Genomic DNA, 26858 nt, shown 5'->3' with positions numbered 1-26858 from the left:
GATACATAAATTTTCTCCTGCTCCTTAGTATAAGATGATAATGACCTTGTTTTAACTTAGAAGTGAAATAAGAGCTACTTTAGCTACAAGAATAAGAAGTCTGATTGTGTATGCTTGCAATCAAATTTAACTGCAAATGTGATATTTCAGATAAAAATCAGCCCATTGTACTTGCCTTTTTCCTTGGCCTAGAAGCAGCACAGTTGCAGCTCATCCACTCAATTACTTCTGACTTCCAGGGTCTCGCTGTGGCTTAGGTGGTTGGTTTTTTTGTTGTTGTTATTCCTCCAGAGGGATGTTTAAATAAGATATCTAAATGAATCTATGCCTAAAAAACCAAGTGTGTGTGTTAACAGAAATGACTTTGAATCTTATACCTAAGAATAATTAAAGAAATCATTTTATCTGTCATGTGAAGGGCCCAGAATAAAATTAACTGTCACAAAGCATTGTGTCATATCACCACACACATGCACACACACATTTTGTACAGGGAATAAATATTTCAGTTGTTCACTTGGTCTCCATCAGGCACACAGTCTAAGGTGGCAGATTTCCTCAGGGAATGTGTTGTTATTACATTTCCCACTTGAGCCTTTTCCATGGAAAGCTTTTCCTATATCACAGAGGAAGTTCTGTTCTTCCTGAAAGAAAGTAACATCTAATTTTTTTTTTAGAAGTACAAGAGAGAAAAAAGAGAATTGTGGCAAATGGCAACATAATAAGAGGCAACATAATGTACATTTTCAGAATCTTGCTTAATTTGTATCTCAGAATCCCCTGAGATTTGTACTACTGTTTCCTATAGCCCTGCTAATTCCCAGCACCACATTTTTGTTATAAGCAGGACTACAGCTCCTTTAGGAACACATGTAGATCTCACTCCCCAAAGCTCAACCAAAAGTATAAATATCAGATTCGATTCTTTTAATACATTTGTGTGTGATAGATGGCAATCCCTTCAGACAGAACATTGAGCTGTTTCAGCAAAAAGCAAAAATTATAATAAAATATGACAATAGGAAAAATTGCCTTAATAGATGTCTTGACTCAAGGAAAAATGAAAATATCAGTGCATTTCAGAAGATTCCACCCATTCCACAATTTCATTAAAGAGAAGCTAAAATTGGTATTAGGGACTGATACCTGTTTTTCAGGTTAAGAGTCAATCAGGAATGTTATGGGTCTTGGGAAGATGCAATGTGAACTACTTCCACTCATGCACCTTCTAGAAGTAAGAGATGGGAAAAATAAAATAAATAAAATAAAATAAAATAAAATAAAATAAAATAAAATAAAATAAAATAAAATAATGGCCAAAAAACATGGACTCCCTGTGAAAGTCTGGGACATTTTACCTTTTGATGTTACAGACGAGATAGAAATATTCAAAGAAAACATGCACATTTCAAGTCTTACTAAATTATTCTTAATAGTTTAAAATTATCCTTTTTCAGCTGAATTCATTTATGTAATTACATACACATATGTGTGTGTATACAGATAAAATATATATTATTTCTCACTGTGTAACTCATAAAACTATTGCATCAAATATTTTCATTATAAAATGGCAGAGTAGCTACTATGCAAGTACCTAACTTCTATGCAAGTAGCTACTGCAGTTCTAGGTGAGCCACAAAAAGTTTGAAAATAATTTTAGTTCCTCGGGAAAAAATAAATAAATATTTTTTTCAATGAATTGATGGAATCCAAACTTCAAAATGCACTAGAAACAGGAAAAATGATAAATTAACAACAACGACAAAAAAAAAAAACCAACAAAAAAGTGTTGAAAACATATCTTCCACCTACTGCAGCACAAAATGCACCACCTCCTACATAATACAGCAACCTATGGTAAGTAAAGTTTATTTCGTAAGAATCTGAACTTACCTAACCAATAACATCTCTAAAACTGGTCCCAAAACCTAGTTCTCTTTTCAAATGTTTGAAATTCCAGACTTCCCTTCACTTAATAAAACTAAAATTCGTAATCCTTACTTATTAACTTACACTAGCATGCCTTGCTTTAATGTTGGGGTCGTTAAAGTTACAATCTTTTGTTCTCTGCTAGTTGAACAAACACAAAATTCTTTCATGAAGTCTGTAAATTTTTTTCCTTTTACTTTATTTACCTTTTTTTCTATTTTGAGAATACTCAGGACTGCAGCACTTACAAAAACATTTAAGATCTATTTTACTTACGGGTTGTTTGGTTTTTTTTTAATTTCTTGATGAGAGAATTTTGTAATAACCCAGTCTTCCCTCAAAAAAAATAAAATTTCCACAATAGGAAATGACATAAGAATTCTTACACTAAATTACTGTCATGTTGCTAGGTTAATAATATTAAGGAAGAATTAGAAAAGCACTTAAGTTAAATCCTCACTTTGTTTATCCTCTGCTATTCCAGAGTGAAGAGGAGAACAAAAATAATCTGAGGATTTTTGCAGTTCCATCCCTCAGCTCTGTATTAGTTATTCACCTCTTCCTTGAGCAGTATAGGAATCCACATGAAATAAGCAGCAAGGGTAAGAGCAACTGTTACTAAGCAAAGAGGGAATGAGAGATTTCATTTAATTTGCTCAGTTTCCCCCATGTTTCTCATTTCTTTTATAGCAGATATAGTTCATTTTCCTACTGTGTGATGATGATTAACGAGACATCAAAGTTACATTTTTACTTCATTTGAATGATAACATTTCATTCAGTTGAATGATAACAGAAGACAGAGTACAAATTTTACTAGAAAGCAAAACTGTTCAGAATCACATCCGAAGTATCCTAATTAATCAGTGAATAGCAAACAGCTTCTTCAGTACTACTCCAGGTGTGTACTGCCACCAGCTTAAGGAAATTAAGCATCTTGAAAATGGCTTAAGATAGCCAACTGCTCTTAACAACAGTAGCAGAATGATGGCATAGCAACCCCTGCTAAAAATCCCTGAAGGAAAAACCAGCTCTTGTCCTGTAGCTATACTAAATATATATTCAATACAATTTTTAATAAAAATCTTTTATACCTTGGCATCACAAAGTCAAACTGTATAATCATTACCCACATAAGTTCAGCACAATATACTGTAATCTCAGCATGTCTAGGAAAATAAATTGTTCATGCATTTCACACATGAAAAAATGTAGCTGCTCTTAGAAGTGACCTTTCACTTCTTCAGTGAGATATTCTATTTCCTGCTGCACACTGACTTCCTGCACTTTATCATCTGTTATGTTCTTTAAGCATAAAGAGAACTTTTAAGTTCATTTTATGGTTCACGCAGAATAGAACGGAAACATTTTTAGCCTTTTAGCCTTTGCAATTTTTTTCATGTTCTTGCAGACATAGATGCTTTGTCTCCTTTTCAGCTTAGTGGGTTCATTTCACTGAATTGTATAGGGGGGATATCAAAAAATAGTCAGTAATTCCTTTGATATAAATTCTTTCGATGTAATCCAGTCATTTGCCTTTGTTTTATCAGGACCCAGAACAAATCATTAGAATGGAAAGGTTCTTAATATAATGGATGTTTATTTTTAATTAGTAATGCAGAGTACAATTAAATTCAACATGGGCCTCCTTAACTTAAGGACTGAGGGCTAAGGCTACAGCTGTAGTAAAAACATTATCCAATTTTTGGATCATGTGATAAAAATTTAATCCAAAATATACAGTTTTAAATACATGCGTTGCCTTCCTTTTAAATAAACATCATAGCGTATAAGCAGCATCCATTCAAATACTTCGCATAATGGACCAAAATAAGCTGATTTATAAAGGCACTTGAGTGCTTAGAGTTTCAAGTGTGGTTTTGTGCCTCCCCCTGGCAGTCCAGTCCATATCTATGGAAACAAAGACCTGGATCTAAATCCTTGTTTTCTCAACCTGTACTTTCACTTCTCTCCTCAGGCAAATAGTTACAGTGACAGTTTGAGTGCTCACATGAATAAGGCATACAAGATTATAATTGTACCTGTGATCATACTATACAAGTCACTGAACACACAGTTACAAATTCTGTAAATAAAACTCTTGAAAAATCAGTGGCAAATCAGAAGGATTACGGAATTGCAGTGTTAGGTATATTCAAGCTACAGAGGAAGATTTAAGGAAACAGTATTTGAATTTCAAAATAAGCCACTAGCTTATATACTGGGTAGCACTATGAGACTATCTTCATCCAAGTTTAAAATTAATACAGTGACAATACAACACTCGGCCTCTGGTCATATTGAAATCTGGAGCTAGTTCTCTGACAGCCAAGTGAAAATTGTTTATATTCTGTTATATCCTGACTTCAGAACTTACCTTTGGCAGTCTCTGACTTGCTCTGAAAGTTCTTACAGTTTTCTACCTTCTTCATTTTTTATTTTAAATCATAATGGAGTTCCTATAGGAGGTATCTTAGGACACAGTTTATTTCCCAAAGAACTAATACAGATAATAAAATTTTGTTTCTCTTTATATACTGAAGAGTTCTTAGTTCCACAGACTGGTCCCAGTTTGAGTGTGACATCTCTCTAATCCCATGAACTTTGTTTATGAAGTCGTATCAGTTAGTAGCAGGATTCCTCAAAGGGTCATTTCCATCAAAGGAAAGGAAAGTTCGGTACTTGACTTTTGCACTGAGGCAACACCAAACAACAGGGATGGCACACCCAGGGTAGTTCTTCAATGCTGTAAGTACACAAAGCTGTTATTAGAACTTCTTATTGCTTAGCTGTTCACTAACTATCCTGATTTGTTCATTACCGTACAGCTCTGTACTGCACAGAACCCTCAGTAACTGCTTAGCTTTCAGCATACTACCTGTGGTCTCCTCCAGGTTTCCCTAAATTTCTCCTGTGTGCTCAAAAGAGCTGAAGTACAGAAAAAAACATGCCTTTATTTCACATTCTTCCATTCGCCACTTGTGAAACTAAAGTCAGTGCTTATTTTCTACTTCTAAAATACATATAATACCAAATGCTTTAAAAGAACATAAGGTGATTTAATTTCAATTTTCTATAAAATCTCTGAAAGATGCTGCAGAAAAGGAAAGGATTATTACTGTGCTATCTCTATACAAAAATATATTTCAAAGATGCATGTTTATAAGTCCTAGGAGAATGGTTACATATTCCTAATGCACGATAGTCAACTCAAAAGGCAAGCTATGAGCAAAGTTGATATATTTATAAAAAAAATTCCCTTCTTTTTCACTCTTTAGGTAGAGACTACAGGAGAAAAGTATTTAAACAGAAATCATCTAAGAAGAAATTATCTTTCAGTCAGGCAATCCAACTCCAAATGGTACCTTAAGCACTTATGTATTCATAAGCACTGCATGTATTAGTTTTATTTTTCATAGACAGTGTATGTTTTCCCCAGGAAGTGGCACGATGTGAAATTTTTTTTTATGTGAAAACAAAAGTGATCTAATTCAGGGGAGGAATTTGCCAACTTCAGAATTTAGTACCTACCACTGTAGATAAAAAGCTAGAGAAAGATTAAATTATTTCTTCCAATCTGCTGGAAACTGCTTGGAAAAGTAAGGTGTTTTTAGAGAACTACCATCAGCACTCATTTGGTAGAGCAGCAATTTTATTTTCAAATCTCCATTTTAATATTCCTTTGGGTAAGAACACTACCATGCTCAACTTCTTTAATAAAAAGTTTTACAATGTGTACTCTTTTTTGATCTAAACATTACCAATTATGTTTTATACAGTCCAGAAGTCTATATAGCTCTAGTGATGAGAAGCACTGAGCAGCCTCTCACCTCAATAAAATAAATAACCAAGCTTTTCAGAGTTTAAAGATTTGCTGAATGCAATTTCTTATAAAGAACACTGTGTGCTTTTAAAATCAGACACTGAAGCTTATTGATTAAATTGGATAGTCCTGTTTATAAAAAAAAAAAAAAACACCAAAAAGCAAGCCTCTAACTTACAATTTACTTTATTCTCTTTTAATCTTAAAGTTATTATCTAAATTATTTTTCTAAAAGACCATTTTTACATTTTACATAGGAAATATTCCAAAGAACTAATTAAATTACTCAGGAACATTTTTTATCTCCAGAGTCATTAATTACCATTTACTTTATGTACTGGCCTTGTAGCATCATGTCTTGGCAAGAATATTTATTCAGTTTTCATTAAAGTCATGATAAAGACTCATTGATTTCACTGGGAAGTGGATTAAGCTCTAATAGAAGTTGATCAGAGGAAGGGTTTTTTTATTCAGGTATGAGGGAATACATGGTTCTTTTTAACCTATGCAAATAATAAAATATCTGCCACATCACCATTGCTGTGACCTAGGAAAATTACATTCTGGCCTGATTACTTTGAGCATTCTTTCTCAGTAGTAGAACAATTAATATTTTCTTTTTATTCTGCTCTCTTGTTTTGTTTAAATTAAATAAGAAATGTGTTCTTAAAGTAGTGACACAACGAATCTGTAAGAAAAAAAGTTGGAAACCATTGACTACACAATTTTGCCTATTTTTTGTTTTTTAAAAATAAAAATGAATTGCACTTTCACAAAAAGAAAAGCAAGTTTAAGAAGTATTTTAGTTTCTAAGGACAGTTTATAATGAATTTTTAAATCGATGTACTCAGAGGGTGGTGACTCACTGGAAAAGGCTGCCCAGACAGGTTGTGGACACCCCATCCCTGAAGGCCTTAAAGGCCAGGCTGGCTGTGGCCCTGAGTAGCCTGGTCTGGTGGTTGGCAATTCTGCTCACAGCAGGGGTGAAAACCAGATGATCTCAGAGGTCCTTTTCAACCCAGGCCACTCTATGATTCTGTGATTCTACATCCATGGCACTGGTTTATTGAACAGGCCTCATTTTCTACAGCAACCCAAACTCAAAGAAATAGTTGCCAAAATACTAATAAATGAATCAAACAAGCATTGAAAAACCCTTTTAGATGTCAATGATCAGTATATGTGCTTTGTAAAATTTACCTGTAGAAAAATTGTCTCAAAAACTGCCATATGATGCAGATCAAATTAAACAGTTTATTGCCTCATCTGAAAATCTAATGCTTAAATTACCAATGAACATTTATACTGAATAATTTTAGGGGAATAGCAGTTATGTATACAAAGTCTTTCATCTCAATTGGACTGAATATAGAAGCGGCAAGTAGTGACTAACTTTCCACAAACAAAAATCTGCAATTCTTAAAGAGAAAAGACAAAATTAAAAAATAAGAGATATATCAAATCAAGATTCAGCAGCACACAAAGTCTAAACATGTAACTCACAATGAGTCTGCAGGGCAAACACAGTGATGGATGTCAAAATGAATCTGAATGTTTCCGTAAATCATAAACTACTCCAGATTTTGCTGAAGAAAATAGAAGTTATTAAAAAAACAGCACCTACTCTGAGGAGGAAAGCAAGCTGCTACACAGGTATGCAGCTACCTCCTCAGTACATGGTCTTCATCCCTATTTATAAATCCACTCCAGATTTTTACCATGTAACAACTCACCAGAGATATATAAGAAAGCTGAATCACCTTCATTACACAGATGATGAAACTAATCACTTCCAAGGATAATCTCACATGCGCTACATATTGAGACTAAAATTAAAATCAAAGGATTATTCCGCTTCAATGGCAAATACAGTAAGTGCCCTCAAAAAATATTTAAGTACAAGCAGCGCCTAAAATGTTTAGAAGGAGAAAAGCAAACAGAAGTCCTCTAATTGCAAACGCATTTCATGAGGTCTCAGTAACATCTTAAAAGGAAGAGTTAAAATTGCCATGATAAAAACATTTAACGTGAGATGCTTTTCCTATTATTACAGTAAAAATCCAAAAGTCTTCATTTGCAGATGTTGCAAAGATTTATGCTCCCAGTTAAGCAGAAAAATACTAACCAATAATAAACAAGAGCCAATAGTGGATGAGTGGCATGTTAATTAAGCACAGCATGAAGGTACTGTTAGACGCGGTCACAAGGAGAAGAAATAATAACAAACATAATTTCCCTCCATTTCCACTATTCTGAGTGAAAATAACTCCCGCATTTGCCAACCCACCCTCCTGCATTATGACATTCTTTTTTCTCCAGCAACTTATTGTGCATAAGACAAAAGTCAGTAGAAGACAAAAGGCATTCACCATTCAGCAGCCTGAACAGAAGTCTCTACAATATTGGCTTCCCCTAACTGTTGCTATTGAAGTTCATACACAAACAAGTTGTCTGTGACATAGAAAAACAGATACCTGCACCAGAATCCCAAAATATTCTCCTTCTTCCTGCTGCTACCTCTTGCATGCAGTCTGCTTTGACCAGAAATGATGACTAATAATACAACAATGAAGCCCCAAAGACGGGGGCTCCCCGTTTTTAATCCCCAAAAAGAAATAGGAATCTCTTCAACCCTTCTGAACTGTGATGTCCAAGTGGGGAAAAAAAAAGAAAAAAAAAAGAAAAAAAAAAACAAAACCCACATTCCATCATTGTACTCACTGTATCCTGATAGCAAAGCTATTTTTCAAGAAGCCATACTTACATATCACCTGTGGGGAAAGTATTCTAATAGATTGTTACTGGGTGGTGGTGATTCTGTTTACTTGTTCATGTTTAATTATTTTTAGCATTTCAAAACCCTATTTTTGTATTTGAAGGACTTACACTACAAGCTGTGTGTTTGTATTCTCCTTTCATTTTCCTTAAGAGAGTTCTCAGAAAAATAGGTCTTTTTCCTGTTAACTAGTCAAGTTAGGACTGGTTTTGCCCTACACTGTGTATATACATCATCTGCGGATTTAAGCAGGAGATATGCACACACAAGGGTTCCTATCGTATGCTCTGCAAAACTAAAAGAATACTTCTTTGCATGCCTGAAATCACCTTCTACCAACTCTGATGAACACCTTTCCAAAGTTCAGAGCTTTATTAATGAAACAGACTAAAGAGATGCATGTTGTGTACACAACACAGAAAGAGTCCCTTTTGGATTTTTTTAAATACAACATATTGAAGCAGATGGATATTTAATGTGAAATGCTGCATTGACACATCCTAAAAATACCTGTAGTGCATGTCAATATAGCACTTGCTAAGACTGATTTTTACACAGAATGATAAATAAGTCAGTAAAGCACTCCTAAAATTGCTGAATATAAATTACTGCTGCCTAAGGCTACAACAGCTTAAATATCTTCCTTTTCTCTCTTTCTTTCTTTTTTAATCCCTCCTTTGAGCATGTACATTTCACAGGATGTGGCTTCAAATGTCCTTTTCTTCCATGGCTTTGTCAGTGGTACTGAGGATGGAAAGGATGCGGTCCCTGTTGAAAAACCAATCCCTGTTTACCTAATTTGACCTCATGCATGGAGCCTTAATTGCAGGAGTACTGCAACAAAGGAAGACAGCGAATAAAGCTTCCAAACTGAGCTTTTATAATTTAGCATTCATTAAAATTTGGTAGCTGTTTTTATTATCATATGTCCTGGTTTTGCCCTTTACAGTCTTTGATCACAAAGGTTAGTTACATACCAGTGGTCTGATAATGCAAAACTCAAAGGAAAAGAGAAAATAGTTGCATAAAGCTCTGTGATTGAATGCCAAAAAGAGTTTTCCTGTATTTGAAAGCAGTGAAAATGTGATATTGATATGCTTGAGGAAATACTAATGTCCTCTCTTCAGTGATCTCTCGAAGTCTGTGATTCACTAACACAAACAGGCAAGACAAGTGAACACTGGAAATACTGAAGGTGCTTTGGTTTTTTTCTTTTTTTCTTTTCTTTTTTAATAGAATGGATAATTAATTGTAAAGGAAATTGGAAAGTTATGTATTCTTGAGGTAAGCATACCACTGAGAAGTGAGTATCTTTCAGAAATACTGAATCCTTTTAGCGTACAAATCTAAAGTAAATTGCTAAAATACAAGATTTGGCAGTATTCAGAGATGCAGTCCCTGTTGATATTTAGTGGTTGGTGACCCTTCCCACAGCAGGAGGGTTGAAACTGGATGATCTTTAAGGTCCTTTTCAACACAGGCCATTCTATGACTGGTTAAAATTAAGTGAATGACATCCTAATCACAAAGCACACATCTATATTTCCATCTGTACACTTTTATACTACCAATCATGCCAAATTTAAAGTCACACCCCTTCTATATAACAGAGTAAAATAGCTGATTCTCAAGTTGCAAATTAAGATTCCATTTATAGTCTTCAGATAATAGAGTATTTGTCACCTAAATATAGACAGATCATCATGTAGCATAAAGGGTGATTCTACAGCCATTTTAGAAACCTCTTTCATTTTATTTTTTTTTTAATTGTCATGTAATTTCAATCTATTAAGACGTTTGAAGCTTACAGTATTAAGACGTTATCCGTCATTTTGAATATTTTATTCTGACAAACTGCAGGGAGAAAAAATACTTTATTTCATCAGAATAAAATTGCATGCAAGTAACCCAATGTTACCTGGCTTCTTTCTATTAATGTGGTTTACTTTATCCTTCCACAGCCTCAGAAGAAATGAATTTTCAATAAGGATTAATACTACATTCTCTTCACCATATAATAACCTAGAAGACGCTCGTTTGAGCTCCAAAAATTCCTACTGGCAAATTACATTCAATTCATGCATTGCCTCACTAGCTATCTTGACATGCTGCTGCTAGTACTGCTGTAAAATTGGCCATGGCTGACAGTAAGGCTTCTTGCCAGGATTCTGATTTGCAACCACTTCTAATATGTGTATATAGGAAGAAAATACAGACCAGTACAAAGCTAAAATGGCTACATCCCATGCCATTGTAATGGTTTCTATGGGAACACTAGAGAAGTTAGTTACTAAGTTTTACTTTGAAATAGCACAGTTTTTAGAATTACAAGAACTTCTTACTGTGACATATTAATTATAGTAATTAATGTAATGTATTCTTCTGTTCATCAATAAAGACTTACCTTTAAGTGCACAAATATTCTCTTACAATGTTATCCTTCTTTTTTTCTTTTTTTTTTTCTTCTGAAGTTAATGCCCTTGAAATTCTCAAATGAGAATTTATGGGATAAGAGAAACACTGACTATGTATTTCCAACACCTCCCAGCCATCCTTATGCCTCCTAGCCCAGGTAAGTAAGAAAACACAGAGAAAGTTCTATGTTTTCTGACATCACCATTATTCAGATTTAAGTAAATCACGTGCATTTTTTGCTCTGTTGTGGTGCATTACATTGTGTAGTTAAGCAGAATGCTATATATACCCTGAAAGATGCATTCCTACATGATGCTACAGTAATGAATTTATTCAGTTATAAATACCACTCTTCTGTAGAATTGTCACACACAGATTTTAATGCATATAGTTTCATGTTCAGCCATAAATACAATAATGTACATACACAGTGACTGTTTAAAATACTTTTTAATTTATTGGGAAAATTACTCTGAGACGTTCTTGAAAACTGACAAATGTGCTTAGCCCCTGGAACAGCATGACAACTTGACTTCTCTACCTTACCATCTGAACAGCACTGATAACTAAAAAGTTTTCCAGTCCTGGTTAGCAGGCGCTACACCAATTCAACTTACTCATTCCATTGTTTGCAGCTTGTATAGATGCTATAAACGGCGTAATTTCCTTATGCTTTCCTAGTACCCAATTAACTTTGTTATTATTAATGTCTCTTCTCCTTTTGCATGTTGCAGTGGCAGAGTCTGTTCCTTTATTAAATTAAATTAAAATTGCAGTACCTGAAGGGTGCCTAAAGGAAAGCTGAGGCTGGCTTTTGAAAAGGGCATGCAGTAACAGGACAGGCAGAAATGGCTTTAAACTGGAAAACAGTAGATTTAGACTAGATTTTAGGAAGAAATTCTTTACTGTGAGGGTGGTGAGACACTGGAACAGGTTGCCCAGAGAGTCTGTGGATGCCCCTTCCCTGGAAGCATTCAAGGCCAGGCTGGATGGGGCTGTTAACAACCTGGTCTAGAGGGAGGAGTCCCTGTCAATAGCAGGGGTGTTGGAACTAGATGATCTTAAAGGTCCCTTCCAACACAAGCTATAGTATCATATGGTCATATGATACTATGATTTCTAAAAGATCAAGAGGATTTTTTTCCAGGAATTTATTTAAAAAGAACCTAAAAGAATCTAAAGGTCTTGTTTAACTTCACTTTTATTATTTGGGGGTGGAAGTAAGGCTTGAGGCATTTACTTAAAAGGGGTTTATGTAAAGCTTTAATATAGCTAAGAGCAATTTACTTTAGCAATATTTAGTTCCCATATTAAATACCTGATTGACAGGTGTAGGTTGAGTCAAGGTTCCTTTCCTGAAAATTTCCCAGGGAACACAGGAAACATGCAAACACAAACACGGGAAAGAGAATGAGGCTCATCAAAGCAGTGCGACTGAGTTGACACTTACTATGCATGCTAGAAGCAGTATCATTTTTTCTTACTGGAACTAGATACAGTGAAGGTTTTCCTTATCACAGCCCTCCTCTTCAATTATATGTTTCTACAAAACTACTTACATGGTGAAGTTCTTTCCATTACAGTCCAGAAAAGCCATGAAGAGCCCTGTGCAGGTAAAACAAGTCATATACCACCATTTTAAGTCAGTCTGACAAATAGGAAAACATACCTTTAGGAGGATAATGCCCTGTCAGCCATATCCTTGTCATAATCATGCCCTCCTTCCTGAAAAGACCTACTTATTTCAAGCCGTGCCAGTTTCAAGCTGCCTGTTTGATGAACGCACTCAACTAGAAATAAAGTGATTTGTGTGCTCTTGGATTCTGAAGGCTTCTCTGAAGATTTTATGACTCTAAATTAAATGCCAAATGAGAAGTATGACGTATTTTAGTTCACTTTTGCATTTTCAGTCAGTACAAATATTACACAAAATAGCATTATAGAGGGAGCAAGCAGCTCCTTTATTATTCTTGCTTCTCAACTTAGATTCTGTACCCAAAACACAACAGAGAACTTCCCTGAAATCTTTCCTACAAATTGTTACACTTTCAGAAAGGATGGACTTTAACTTAAACACTTGATATCACAATATCAGTTAACACTTGATGTAAAATAATTTTTGAATTAGACCTCAGTTCAGAAATTCAGAGAGATACTGAACAATGAAGATATTTATTCACATGATAAAGACTGATTTTCAATTAACTGTTTTTCAAGTTACTAGACAAAATTTAATTCCTTTAAATTAGATAACCAAATTACCACTTGGATTTTCACCTGTCATATAACACTGATTTGGCTTTCTATAACCACAGACTGTTCACTGGTCATTTACCTCACACCAGCAGTAGCAAACCAAAACAAATAGGAATATATTTACCAAATGACAGCTGCATCTACTAAGTATTTTAAAACTATATCTTTGGTTTAAATCATTACTGGATGTCTTGAGACTCCTATTAGCATCATATTTCACAAACCACATCTATTGTGCAAGACTTTTGTTTATTCTGATGTTTTTCTACAAAACATACCACCTCTTCCTTCTATTATTTATAACCAAAGCTTAGCCACTGTAAATCTACTTAGAGACTCAGGCTCTGCAGATTCTAGAACAGTACACCCTCATGCTCTTCCCCCAGGCCTCCCCCCAGTGATCTTCTTGCATGTTTATCTCATTTTTAAGCAGGAAGAAAAACGAAGTGTGTAAGGTCTGGTTTAAGTAGTCTGCAATTCACTAACTTTACTCCTTTGAGAGTCAACAGGCAGCAACTTATTTAACATATCCACGATGACTTCTCTAACGTGGTGGGAGAAATAATCACTCTCACTTTTTTCATACACACATGGCCATACACTCTCAGAATCAGGAGGAAAGGAGTGGAAATGTTCTGTTTCTTCACCATGTTTCTCATTCTTCTTCAACTTTCAAATATCCGGTTCTGATTTTATTTTTTATCAGAGAATAAGACTTCTTGCGAAACAAATACCTGTATTAGTTAAATTATTTCAGGAATATCACTTCTGTGGTGCTCCAACCTCTCAGAAATCTTATGGTACCCTATGGCCAAAACATAACTACTCCCTTGTCCTTCCAGAATAACTTGCATATCGGAAGCAATATTTTGCTAAGTAATGAGTTATGTGCCTAGACAACTTCCAGTGCTCAGCTAATCCTAATTGCATTTGCAACCAACTAAGAGTGTGCCTCATGGCAGATACTTAAGATCAGCTGGCTCTCCTAACCTGTCACTCCAAAGCAAAACATTTATGTCACTGTGCTCTAATTACTGATCTTTTCTCTTCAGATAACCACGTGACTTTATGACTTTATTACTCTATGGAGTACAGCCAAATCTTCAATACCATATCATCTACCTCATTTAAGACCAATTCACAGCATTTCAAAATAAATATTGTCAGTTCCTCCCACAGCTACTGAAAGTGCAAAAAGAGCATTAGTTGGCCCCAGAAGATACACTCATAACACATTTTAACTGATGAGGTTACCATATGGATCTCTGCGGATCCTGCCTGCTTATTCATCTGCTGCTCCTTCATTTTTCCTGTCTTTCCCTGCTGCACATAGGGTCCCTTCCATGGGATGCCATTCTTCTCCATCTGATTCTGTGGGCTTCCCACTGGCTGAAGTTCTTCAAGTTGAAATCTGCTATTACAGAGGCACAAGCAGCACTGCTCAGTCACTCAGTTCTTGCCAGCAGTGGGTTCCATATCAAATCCAGCTGGAACTGGCTCTGGACTGATATTGGGCAGCTGCTGGGCTCTGCTCACAGAAGATGCAGCTCACCTGCTGCCCAAACTTTCTCACACAAACCTAATACACTGGGTAAATAAACCATATCTCTGCACCATGTTCAGTACATGGAAGCTCTCCAGAGATTGTCTTCCTGTTTCCATCAGTTCCCTGTTGCACAGATGCACTATAAGAGTTAAAGCAACACCAATATGGCTATTGATTTAAAATTGTATGCAGTCCCTCCTTGAGCTAATGGTATATCATTTCAGAACAAAAGGAAGGGGTCCTGTTATGCAAGGAAGGAGCATGCACAGACTTCTAGCAGCCTGAACAAAGCGTACCTATTGATTAAATTAAATTGAAAGCAAAAATGTCAAGTCTTGATTTTGTGCAGGAAAGCAAATGACAGCTTATATACATAGCTTCTTTATGTCTCAAAAATAGTATTTTCCTTCATGAGCAGTGCCATTGATTGATGCTATTCAGGCAAAACACTAAGAACATTTTGTTCAGTAATTATTGTGGGCTTGAGCACACAGACTACAGACAAGAAATCTATTTTAAACACAAAACCCAGTGTGCCCTTCACTGCAGGCATGGCTGTGACTAACAGCGATGTCATGCTTATTATCTTCACCAGATGTAGAAGCTCAAAATGAACTATCGAGCTCATTAGAAGACACAAAGCAAAAGACAGCATCCAACAGACATTGCAACAAATTACCAGGATCCAGGCAAACTAGCTCACTACAAACTGAGGTGGAATAGAAGAGTGAGCGTAAGACCTACAGTGACCATTCACAGCAATCCCAGAAGTCAAATGAAGAACCAATTCTTGACTGCCTTCAAATAGTCAGGAATATACAAAAATGACAGCACGTTTCAGTGACTAAAACATAGAAAAAAATGTTAATATTGTAATTAGACAAAAAACAAATGCAATAGACACATAAAGCAGTCAAGAGTTGGATTAAAACTCCTGCTGAAGAAAAACTTACATCTAGAAAACAATCATTTAAAAACAATTCCCTGTCAGTGATGCTCTGTACATCCTCTGTTCAGCCACGCTATTGTACCTTTTTGTCTTTAGAAGAATTCTAGCTCTTCTAGAATAGAATTTTTCTACTTTCCCTAGTTCCAAATCTTTTAAATGAGATTCTCTAGATGTTTTGAACAAGGTTGGATTTCTCACTCTGAATCAGAATTCAAGTGATAAGCAGTAGTTATAAGTGTTATGAAGTACTAATCTCAGGTTTTGGCTATACATACTTGAAAAACAAGCACTTGCTTTATGCAATGTAAATATTATGTATACTAATAAAATTTTAAAAATCAACAATATCATAGTTCATTGTTGAGGCAACTTGATCACAAAATGGGACATCTACCTACCTTAGCACTGAGATCAGGGGTTCCACTCAAGGTAACCATGTGTCAAAACTCACTGGACTCAACCCAACACCAGACTTGAAAGCTTTAGATAATCCTTAGGAAACAGAATGAGAGAAAGCAGAAATTCATAAGGGTTTTTACTGTGGTTTCTGTTTTGTGTTTACTTGCAATGAAAAGAGGCCAAGCAAAGTAAGATCATGAATATTCAAAGTCCTCTATCTTGACACAGCCAAAGACACAGTGAGAGGCTGTGAGGAGTGGGAATGTTTCAGCAATTCAAGGAATCAGCTGGAAGCTTTATTTCAGTATATTTCTCAGACTATAACATTATTTCTAGTTGCAGCTGACAATCAGAAACACCTGAAGAAACTGAACAAAACTCAAATTTTATTGTCACTTTCTCTTCAAAGGAGTTCTAAGCAGTCTAGAATTCCTATTAGCCTAATCTCTATCCTTGACCAAACACTAGCACAGTAATTAAAACCATGGATCATTTTGTCAAACAGATATATTGCATTCTCCCATGCTGCACACTCAGTATTTTTCACCTCTTCAGACAGACCTTTGTAATTCATTGCTACAAATGAGTGAAAGTAACACCTGTGAATCTAAGTAGAGAAAGAGAATACAAACTGTCTAACTTTTCATAAATACATACAGTTGAGTGGATCACACCAGTATTTCATAAGAGCCTTCATTGTTTCTAGAAATATTTTTAGTGCCAATTCATTCTTTGTATCTATTAAGATGAATTAAATGTACTCATCAAAGCACCAAATTTCACATAGCCTTCTTGTGAATTTTTAAGCTACTAAAGAAATAGAATCTTCAGCAGGAAAAAGTCCCTCAGATTAAGAGGTCTGTCAAGAGTTACAGAGGGTACTATTCAATGCACAACTTGCTAGCTGTGTGTTCCCAGAATTTGTCACATAATAAAGGCCACATAAAAATAAAGAAAAAAAAATCATAAAAGGAAAACAACCAGGTTTAAGCACAAAGATTCTGTTTCTTTCACTTTTTAAACCTTGGGGTTAGCTTCCTGCTCACAGTAAGATAAAAAGTTTTATAGGTAGATATTTATAATCTGCAAAGGAACAGGGTAAAGGCTAAAAACAATTCCTCATGGAATGACTTAAAGTATGCTAGAACAATCTAAAAGAGGTCAACACTGAACTGAGTATGTCTCATTTTTCAAAAAAGTATCTTAACAATAAAGCAGGGAAGCTTTTTATGAATTATCTCCCTTTGAAAAGACTTAAAAGACGAGCTTGCGAACTGTTGATATAAGGACATCAAATGAAAAGAAGAAACATCATATCCATTTTATAGCAAATTGGATACATTTTCTTCAGGTTAGTCTATGTGCTTTCATGAGTCACAATGCTAAGATGCCAGGATAAATAATTAGACGTGTTTACATCTGCTTAAAGGATATTATTAACAGTTGACCGTTATGTCACTTGAAGAGCGGGGCATAATTTAAAATTACCAAGTGAAAATGTTAAAATTATATGTTCATTAAGTTATGATTATTTGTATTTTTACAGTACATAATAGTTTTCAGATTGCTATGAAGACCTTTTGCATGCCTTCTTACGCTTTAATAGCTAAATCCCCGTGGAATTATTAGGATTTGACAGCTCTACATAGAGTGGAAATAATGGGGTTTGGCATCTGAGAGTTCCTTAATCCTCTTCATCAATTTTGCTGCAATAATTGAAAATGTCACACCAAAATGATTGTGAGCCTCAAAAATCTGTCACTTACAATTATATCAAAAATTAGAATGATTTTTGCACTGTAGGCGCCATTGCAAGACTGCAATACTGAAAGCGTAATTACTTCAGCATGACCAATTTGTTTCACTAGTAAAAAAAAAAAAACAACAAAAAAAAACCCACTCAAAGCTTTCAAGGAAGTCATGATCATGATCAACTATGAGAGGAAAACTATTCAGTTGTGCAGAATAGGATAAACTGTGATTTCTAAATCATCAGTGTCTACTAAGAACAGCATTGATATTGTCAGTGAAAGCAGTTGTACCATACATATGCTGAGTAACAGAAGCCAACAACATTTGTTTAAATATAAATGAGCAATCTTAAACACAGTCTTTCCAGAGCAGTGTGATGGGTATACATTCATATATACATATATACACATATACGCATATACGCAGTCATCTATACATATACATCTATATGTACAGTAGAAACGCAAGGGTTTGTCAATAACTACCCAAATATTCAAATTTCTTTTTGAATTAGTGCTGTTCTTAAATAATTAAAGTTTAAAAAAAAAATTAAAAAAAATCTTTGTATTTGAAAAAAATACAATGTCATTAGTTGTCTCTTTTACTACTCATCTTATGCATTCGAATATGAATGCTGAGGCGCTGGCAGTCTACCAGACTTCTCTATGGATAATATACTCTAAATAATCAAGTACAGCTATTTTTACATCTCTGTTTATATGTTCCACTAGCTTCCTTTTCATTTTTGGTACTAGGAAGTAATTAATGTCAGTATTATGGGATAGTACTCTTCCCCTCATTCTACTTTTCACTATATAAATATGTTCCCTTCTCAGTCTCTCTGCCTCTATATATACACATCTGTTTACTCAAAGTTACTCACTAAACTGATCATGATACCTAAACAAGGAAAATTCCAATTATTTTTTTTCATACACTTACACCCGATATTTGTAGCACAATCAGAAGTGTTCTAACACTAAGCCTTTAGGTGTTTAAGTCTAAATAAGAGGGGACTAAAAGAACACTGGTACTGGGTCTTTGAGATCTTCCCTTGGTAATTTCAGAGCACCACAGTTAACACCTCCATCTACTAACTTTTTTCCTACCTGTACCCTAAATCTACAGCAAAATACTAGTAAACCAGGTTACATCCTTCCTCAATCAGAGGTGAAATGCTATGCTCCAAAAATGATTAACAATTTTGTCTGTTTATCATTCATAGAAGTAAACTCAGCTTTCCTTCTACACAGTCTCCCTCATGTTTGCAAACAATTCCTCATAAGAACAAAGACACTTTTGTGTCCCCCCTTTACGTTTTTTTATGAAAACCCTACCATACGGGTAGCCCACAAAACCCTTGACATCAAAATGACAGAAAGTAATCTATCTTTTTTAACTGGCATTGTTTTTCAGGTTTCTTTACTCTTCTATTTTTTCACACCTATCCACTATCTCATGTCCTAGACTTAGTTCCTCAGAATTTGGGGAAAATTTCCTTTATCAACTCAATTTGCACAACAGCTAGTTGATGTTATGATTTATACCTGCACAGAAAATTAAATAAATAGACTACCTTTCCCCTGTGAATTTCAAAATCTGGTTTTCAGAACATTTGCAGAGCAAAACTGGAACAGCATGAAGTGACTTGGCTACTAAGCACAAAACATAATTTTAAAGAACATTTTTCTCAAACATAGGAATGCACGCTTTTCAGCTGTGCTGATTCTCCTAAGTATATTTTGCTTTTTATCAATCTTTCACTTTCCCTTCTCCTCAAAAAAAAAACCTTGCAAAAAATGAATATGAGTTTATATGCACAAAGATGACAGTAGTCTGTGGGTTTACAGATAAACATGCTTATTAATCATGAGGTATACAAGTAATGTTTGTTCATTAATCTCTTCTCATCAACTTCAGCAAGCACTCGATCAAACCTTAAAAGATTCCCTTAAATTAGAAATGAAGTAAACACAACTGAAAGCCACACATGCTCACAGAATGAGATTTTTCACTCAGAAATATCTCCAGAGGGGTTTGTCCAGCTAAGTGTTTACTGTTTTAAAAGGGAATAACAGTTTTATCAGTAACTACTGAGTGGGTCCCTTTCAAATCAGGATATTCTATGATTGTGTGAACACTAAGCAGGTGTACTTTGGCATTCAGAATTTCTGAATGTGTATTAGTCCTAAAAAGTCTCAAGAATACTGTATAAAAGAAATGCAATGGTTTTGATGAAACCAATGAAAATCTCTGTTCACTGATAAGTGCCAAGCAGACTCAGAAGCATTGGCTTTCTATCACTGGAAGATTTTGAATTCAACACACTTAACATTTAGAATTTTCAGTTTGCTTGATTTGAAATATATGAAATATATGTGTCTACATATATATGTGTGTGTGTGAAGGCACTATATATATATATACACACACACATACATATATACATATACACATACTACATATACATATACATACACACACATATATATACATATATATATACACACACACATTTATACACACATATATATACTATATATATATAGTTTCCTGAATATATGACCCAGGGATACAGACACCATCAGATGCCATTCATTAATCTGAAAATATATCCAGCCATGTTAATTTTTACTGTTTGTTCAAACCAAATAGTCCTTCCCTCTCAAACTGACAACAGAATGTGCATTAGCACAGTTGAAACTGAAAAGAATATAGTTTAAAAAGGATAAAGCAAATGTAATATTGCAAATTCTCAGAAAGATGGAACTGTAAAATATAGGAAATGGGCAGGAAAAACAATAACTAGAATCCCTTAGATACAGGCTTCCTTTCCATGCTGGACAGAAATATGGCTGAAAGAAAAAAAAAAAAAACAACAACAAAAAAAAGCCAGCAACACATAAAAGAAGAAAGCAATTATTATAATCCATTTTAAAAGGGATTTGATTCAGAAGTTTGTAAGGTCAGTTTTAGAAGGAGACCACATCAAGAAAAAAAAAACCAACATAATTTGTGACAAACATGCTCTAAAACTGTGTATAAGCAGAACAGCATTGTTGTGTGGAAGAAGTGAAACTACAAGAAAAGGATTTTTTCATATCAAAGGGAGCACTGACAAGAAAAGGGACCATCAGCCTTCTGAAGGAATGAATTCTTCTTCTCAGAGCAATCTGAAACGAATCTCTGAGGTAGAAAAAGGACTAAGTCAAAAAATACTAACACAGTGTTGGCTGGTGTCCTTTAATCTGTTACCTCTGCTGTGCACCCAGGGACACAGCTTCTAAAGAAACAAAATTTCTGCAGAATTAAGGGTAAATTTTCTACTCTGCTCCTCTTTAAAATGGTGGGCCTTATTCATCCTTCATTTATTTTTGTAATTTTGCTTCTGGAATAGCAGCTAATGATTTATCTTGACAGACAAAAATTGCTGACAGGGAAGGCTCTGCTGGCCCATGGCATGTGAAAAGAAGTAGGAGAGATCTAGACTGCAACATGTCATAGTTCAGATACATGCAGCAGAGAGGAGGCCCCATGGCTCAGGAATACTCGATATTGTACCAAATACTGTATGACTTGATCATGAGTACAATGGTAAGAGCATATGTTCTACTTCTCAGGCAAATTATCCATAAGCACACCTCAAAGGTAGCCAGATATATACGCTTGCTGTTCAACTGTACCTGCTGCTCTCCAGTGCAAATATGGGAAATGTCACCATGTTAGAAACAATAAATAACCAAGCATCAAAGTATGCCCATCTATAAGACCAGAGTGGTTGCTGAGGGTGACACTCAGTCTGATCTGGAAAACCTCCAAGAATGGAGACAGTACAATATCTCAGGGCAAAACCTCCAAGAATGGAGACAGTACAATATCTGCTCCATTCCTTGAGTGTTCTCTTAGAACCATGTAAGATGGACAAGACCAATAAGATAATCAAGTTCAGCCACCAGTTATTCATTACAGACACTGTAGGTTATACTATTAAGGATAGTTCCTTGTTATAACTGTTAAACAATTTGCAGCTTTTCCGTCATTTTTTCCTTTAATTTGTATCACCCCAACTGAACTGTCCAAAATGCCTCCCTTGAGGTGAATCAAAACTAATAACTGCATTGTTTCATGATCAACACAAGAAAGGACCCCTGTCTGAAGAACTGCATTTGTATTTAAATATTTTCATTTAATAAAAAGCACATTGTGGAAATATCAACTGGGCTTCAGTATGAAAATACTGTCAAGTATATGCTTGTCATAAAAGCTCACTCACCAGCACCATTACAGAATCAGGATTATTCTATGTTATTGAACACCTTTAACATATTTTAAAAATAGGACTGTATCTCATCTTCATAAAATTTCTCTTACACAGGGAAGTATTAGAGAAGGCATCTGTGGAGAATTAGATAGTTACCTACTTCTTTTATAAATGTCTTATGCTGCTCGGGTTACCAGTTCATCAGACTGACAGGAGTTAAAGGCTGCTAAGAGGGAAATCAATAGCAAGGATTACAGTGTAATAAATATTTATAGTAGGTAGCTTCAAAGTTGTTACGAACATTTTCAGCCTGAGCTATTAAGCAGCATTTATTTCATTAAAATATCTCCAAAATTTTGTCTGGAATTTACTGTGGTGATTAATCCTGTCCAATGCCATACAAACACAGATGTGGGTCTAACACTCTGTAGAAAGACAAAGGGTAAAAAGTCAAAGAAGTAAAGGTACACTAATAGAGGAGACTGGCCAGAAGTAACTAGCTATCAAAACAAAATAGATATTTTTTAGAACTTATACTGTGCAAACAATTGTTCATAAACATGAAAGATTCTTCTTCGCAGCAGCCGAAGCTTTGACAGTAAAAGCGTCACTGATCTTAAGCCTTCAGAATTATAGTTGAAAGCCTCTGACGAGCTGACCAACACGGAACTAGGTATGAAGGCAAACACAAGTATTCTCCAATAAGAGATCCTAAAAGGAGGAGTATCAAGTGGTATAATCAAGTCATAAGTGTTCAACTAAGCAATTTACAGTCAACATTGTAAAGAATGCAGTCTGTTGGACCTAAATAAACTGGATTACATTCATAGAATCATAGAATCACTCAGGTTGGAAAAGACCTTCAAAGATCATCAAGTCCAATCTCAACCTAACCATACTACCTTAACAACCCACCACTATGTGGGTCCCTGAGCATTTGAAAGGAGGAGCTAACTACTTCATGTTAATTTCTACTCCATTTTAGTCTGGATTTTTTTTCCTTCCCCCCCACCCCCTTCTTTCTGCTCACATTTTTCTTCCATACTTATTTGTAAATAAAATATTAATTCAATTCAATTGAATTTGCCAGTATAGGAAAATAGCAGAACTAGTTCTCCCATTCCCAATAGGAAGTCTTCGTTTGCAATCAAATCTGTCCCAAACTACCATAATAGTGTACTGAATGTCAACTGAGGACTCAATCAACCAGTGTATACATCTAATAAATTAAAATAACACATCAGATACAACTAGATCTTAGAGTATACATATTATTGATCTCAGTAGAAAAGTCAAGGACAGGTGAGACAAGCAGTTTAAATTCACTCTCATTTCTAGAAGCCGGCTGCACATACTAGTTGCCAGTCTTAAAGTCATAAATTTTCTGATATCTTAAAATGCAGACACCCTTTGTAGAATACAATCCGGACTTTTGATTGTCAAAAGCCATTTGTTATGGTCCTGATTTATCTCCTAGCTCCACTGCTAAGCATTATCTTGTTATTGCTAGAATTCTCTTTCTCCTTCAGTGTGAGAAGGCTGACTCACCCCTTTTCATTCTTATGCTCAAAGAAAACAGAGCATGTGCTTCTTTCAAATAGTATCATTCACAGAAACTCTTCAAGATTAGTTTTGAAGACAACTCTGTTATATTCACGCTGTTCATCTTCACAGAATCCTATTTGGGAACCTATTGCCAAGAGATTGTCTCACAATATACAATAAAGTTTCCAAATTTTAGTAGACATTTCAGTATCTACAACATTTTTTATACTTCCACGCTCATTCCATTTTGATTTTCCTATTATAATCCAGTACCCTTCCCATTTTCTTTGTGCAAAAACATTTCACTGCAGACCTATGTAGGTCACTCTGAAAGTAATGCATCCTGTTTATTTCCATAGAAATTACATCAGATAAAAAGAGCACAATAATCACAGAATCATTGAATTACTCAGGTTGGAAAAGACCTCAAAGATCATCAAGTCCAACCTCAGCCTAACCATAGTGCCCTAACTCTAACAACCCTCTGCTAAATCATATCTCCAAGCAAATAACACTATTTGATAGAGCAAATTTCTCAGCTACAAAATGCTATTTTTCAACAGTCACCATCATTAGCTGTGCATTTTTTCTAGTAATGAACAAGAGCCTGCCTGCTGCACTCACAAAAATATTCAAGACTTTCCAGAACATGGCTTGACTTTCACATCCTGTCACCACTGCTGAAATGTACCACCCCCTGCCTCACTGTGCTGTCATCCACTGCTTTGTCTCCATAAACATTCCACAAGCATTGATGAATATCTGTGGTTGCTATTTTCTCTTCATGGAGGAATTCAATTGCACACCTTTGCTTCTCACACACTTCCATGTCAGACTGCCCCTCTGCTGACATCTGCCACACAGCAACAAAATCAAATGGAATATTGGTGGAAAGGTTCGCTCTCTGCTGCCATACCACCACCATCTGCTTCTGTCCTTGTGAGCCAACATAATAAAATAGGTGGTACTATTTTCAGGGCAGCCCCTGCATATGTATTGTCACCACTGCATAAGATTTATTTTACTATGATAAGTGCAAATTCTACTAAGAAAGCTAATAAGGAGATCTACCATATCCTCCTGTTACCCAAACAATAGAATTAACAAGAAAATAACAAGAAAAAGACACTGAGGAAAATTAGAAGGCTATTCTATTCTGGTTTAAAATAAAGCAATAATCTAAAAATAGCATTGCGAATAGCCTCAAAGAAAGTTCTTGTTCTTACAGAGTCTTGTTCTTACAGTGTCTGTAAGAACATTAGGAGCAAGTGAAGAAAATGTTTGAAAACTACAGGAGGAGAACCAAATTATTCCAGCGATGCTCAAATCAGTGTCTTTTAAGCAGACATGCAATTTAGCTTCCCATTTCACAAACAGCTTCTTCAAGTGCAATCCATAGAGTGGACTCCACATTTTGGAATGATAGTGCCACATCTGCTTCTCTCACATCTCACCAGTAAAGTACTACATGTTCAGTAAAATGATGGATGATATCACGTATTACGTGTTGGCAACAGCAAAGCACTATTTCATATGGTTCCTACCATAACAGATCGATGTCATTCAGTCTGTAAAGATTCAATGTCATACTGAACACATGGAATATGAATAAATAGCTTTGAAGTATATATAAATTTCATCCGTAAAATATATTTTTCTTCTTAGAAAAAAAAAACAAAACTGTTTCCTCTCTTCCACCAAACCATTTATAATGAACTGAGTGAAATATCTATTTCATACACGTGTGCAAGCTTTTAACATCAGATTTCACACCACATAAGCATGATTTGAACCATATTATGAAGAACTAAAATATCATTTTAATAATGGTCCAGATGGGGTGTGTTGTGTAATTGAAAGTGGAGCGGTACTTAAAAGCAAGCTTCACCATCCCTTTCATGATTAAGTTTGAAGATTAGATGCAACAATTAGTAGTTAAAGCTCTTCATATTACAGAACTAACTTAGTCATACAGTAAGAATAAAAGCTTTACAGACCATTTCACTGAATAAAATGCTCTGTGACCTACAATAGCATGTGCTCACCAAGGAACCGATCCCATTTTGATGAAGAAACAAAAATGCAGCTCCAGTATAAATGACTGCTTTTTTTTTATTATGAGTGGTCTCCTAACTCTGTACAGTACATCTGCAGCATGAAAGTGTCCTAATGATCACTTTCTGTTGCTTAAATACATAAGAGATAGTGCAAAACTGAATGCAGTTAATCTTTCCCATTGGGCTGTGTAAATAATTACATTGTCCTTGTGCTAACAGTGAAGCTAATGGAGCAAGAACAAGGCTGTTTCTTTGCTTCCAAAATGAGTACATCATCCAGGCAAAGAACATCGACTTATCTGATATTGCTGTTACCTTTTGAAATACCCAGCGGCTAATATGAAAAGGGCAAAAAATGGCTTTATGTAGGACAAAAATGAAATTAGTTCTCTTGACTTGCTAGACAGTGATTCAAAATATGCTGCTCATCTGCCATCCTTAATTCATGCTCAGGAGTCAGTATATCATCTCTTTTGCTATTCTTCTCCCTTTAAGTAATAGGAAAGAAGCTGGATAAATAATGACAAAGATGATAAAATGCCTGTCCTCCTGGTTTGGTCTGATGCCTGTCTGGCGGTAGTTCTTTATTATGCTGGAGTAAGTTGAATGAATGCCCACCACGTCCTGTCCATGTCTCATTCGTTTCCTGTTATTCCTATGTATTGTTTACAGAGCTTTTACAACAGGGAAGTTCAGTGTAAATTCCTCATCTATCGATAAACAATTTCTCACATAATTGCATATATCATGCTTGCTATTTTAATCATCATCCTCATGCAAAATTTCCAACCACTATGTTTTGTACTACATAGATTCATCATGTTTTAGAAAGTAAAATAAAATGACTGCTTCCCATTAAATTAGTCCGTGGTGGTTTACTGAAAACCAGAACATGGTAGTTAAAATGAAACACAAACTGATCAAATGTTTCACTGTTTTCACCTTCAGCCATTTCCCATTAAAACGCTGAGGGTCACAATATTTTCTGACATTTCATTTGAAGGTCCATCCTGCCTTGCAGATGTTGTTCAGCCTAAACAGTATTGGCAAACATTCACCTCTGTGGCTAAGTTCTGTCAGCATTCATTTATAAGCAAATAAAATGTAAGCAGACTGCAGGTACAAATAGGCTTATGACCCATTTCCT

At 35.3% G+C, this 26858-nt stretch overlaps 1 long non-coding RNA gene across 2 annotated transcripts in view; it reads right to left on the bottom strand.

Annotated features, from left to right (window-relative positions):
* Positions 1-3521: 3521 nt before the first annotated feature.
* LOC107317344 (uncharacterized) overlaps positions 3522-26858 on the bottom strand; it is a 33067-nt gene continuing 9730 nt past the window's right edge. The window contains exons 3-4 of one of the 2 annotated variants that reach the window (XR_014932983.1): positions 16096-16189; positions 3522-4678 (exon numbers count right to left, since the gene is read on the bottom strand). This is a non-coding gene — a long non-coding RNA (uncharacterized LOC107317344). Of the gene's footprint in view, positions 4679-9002; positions 14614-16095; positions 16190-26858 lie in introns of those variants that run through there. The other variant, XR_014932984.1, reaches the window with a different exon arrangement.

Source organism: Coturnix japonica, chromosome 11 (assembly GCF_054131305.1).
Source record: "Coturnix japonica strain WE chromosome 11, WE-NBRP24, whole genome shotgun sequence".
NCBI lineage: Eukaryota > Metazoa > Chordata > Aves > Galliformes > Phasianidae > Coturnix > Coturnix japonica.
The sequence above is the reverse complement of the archived record's forward strand: the minus strand, read 5'-3'. Positions and strand labels throughout refer to the sequence as shown.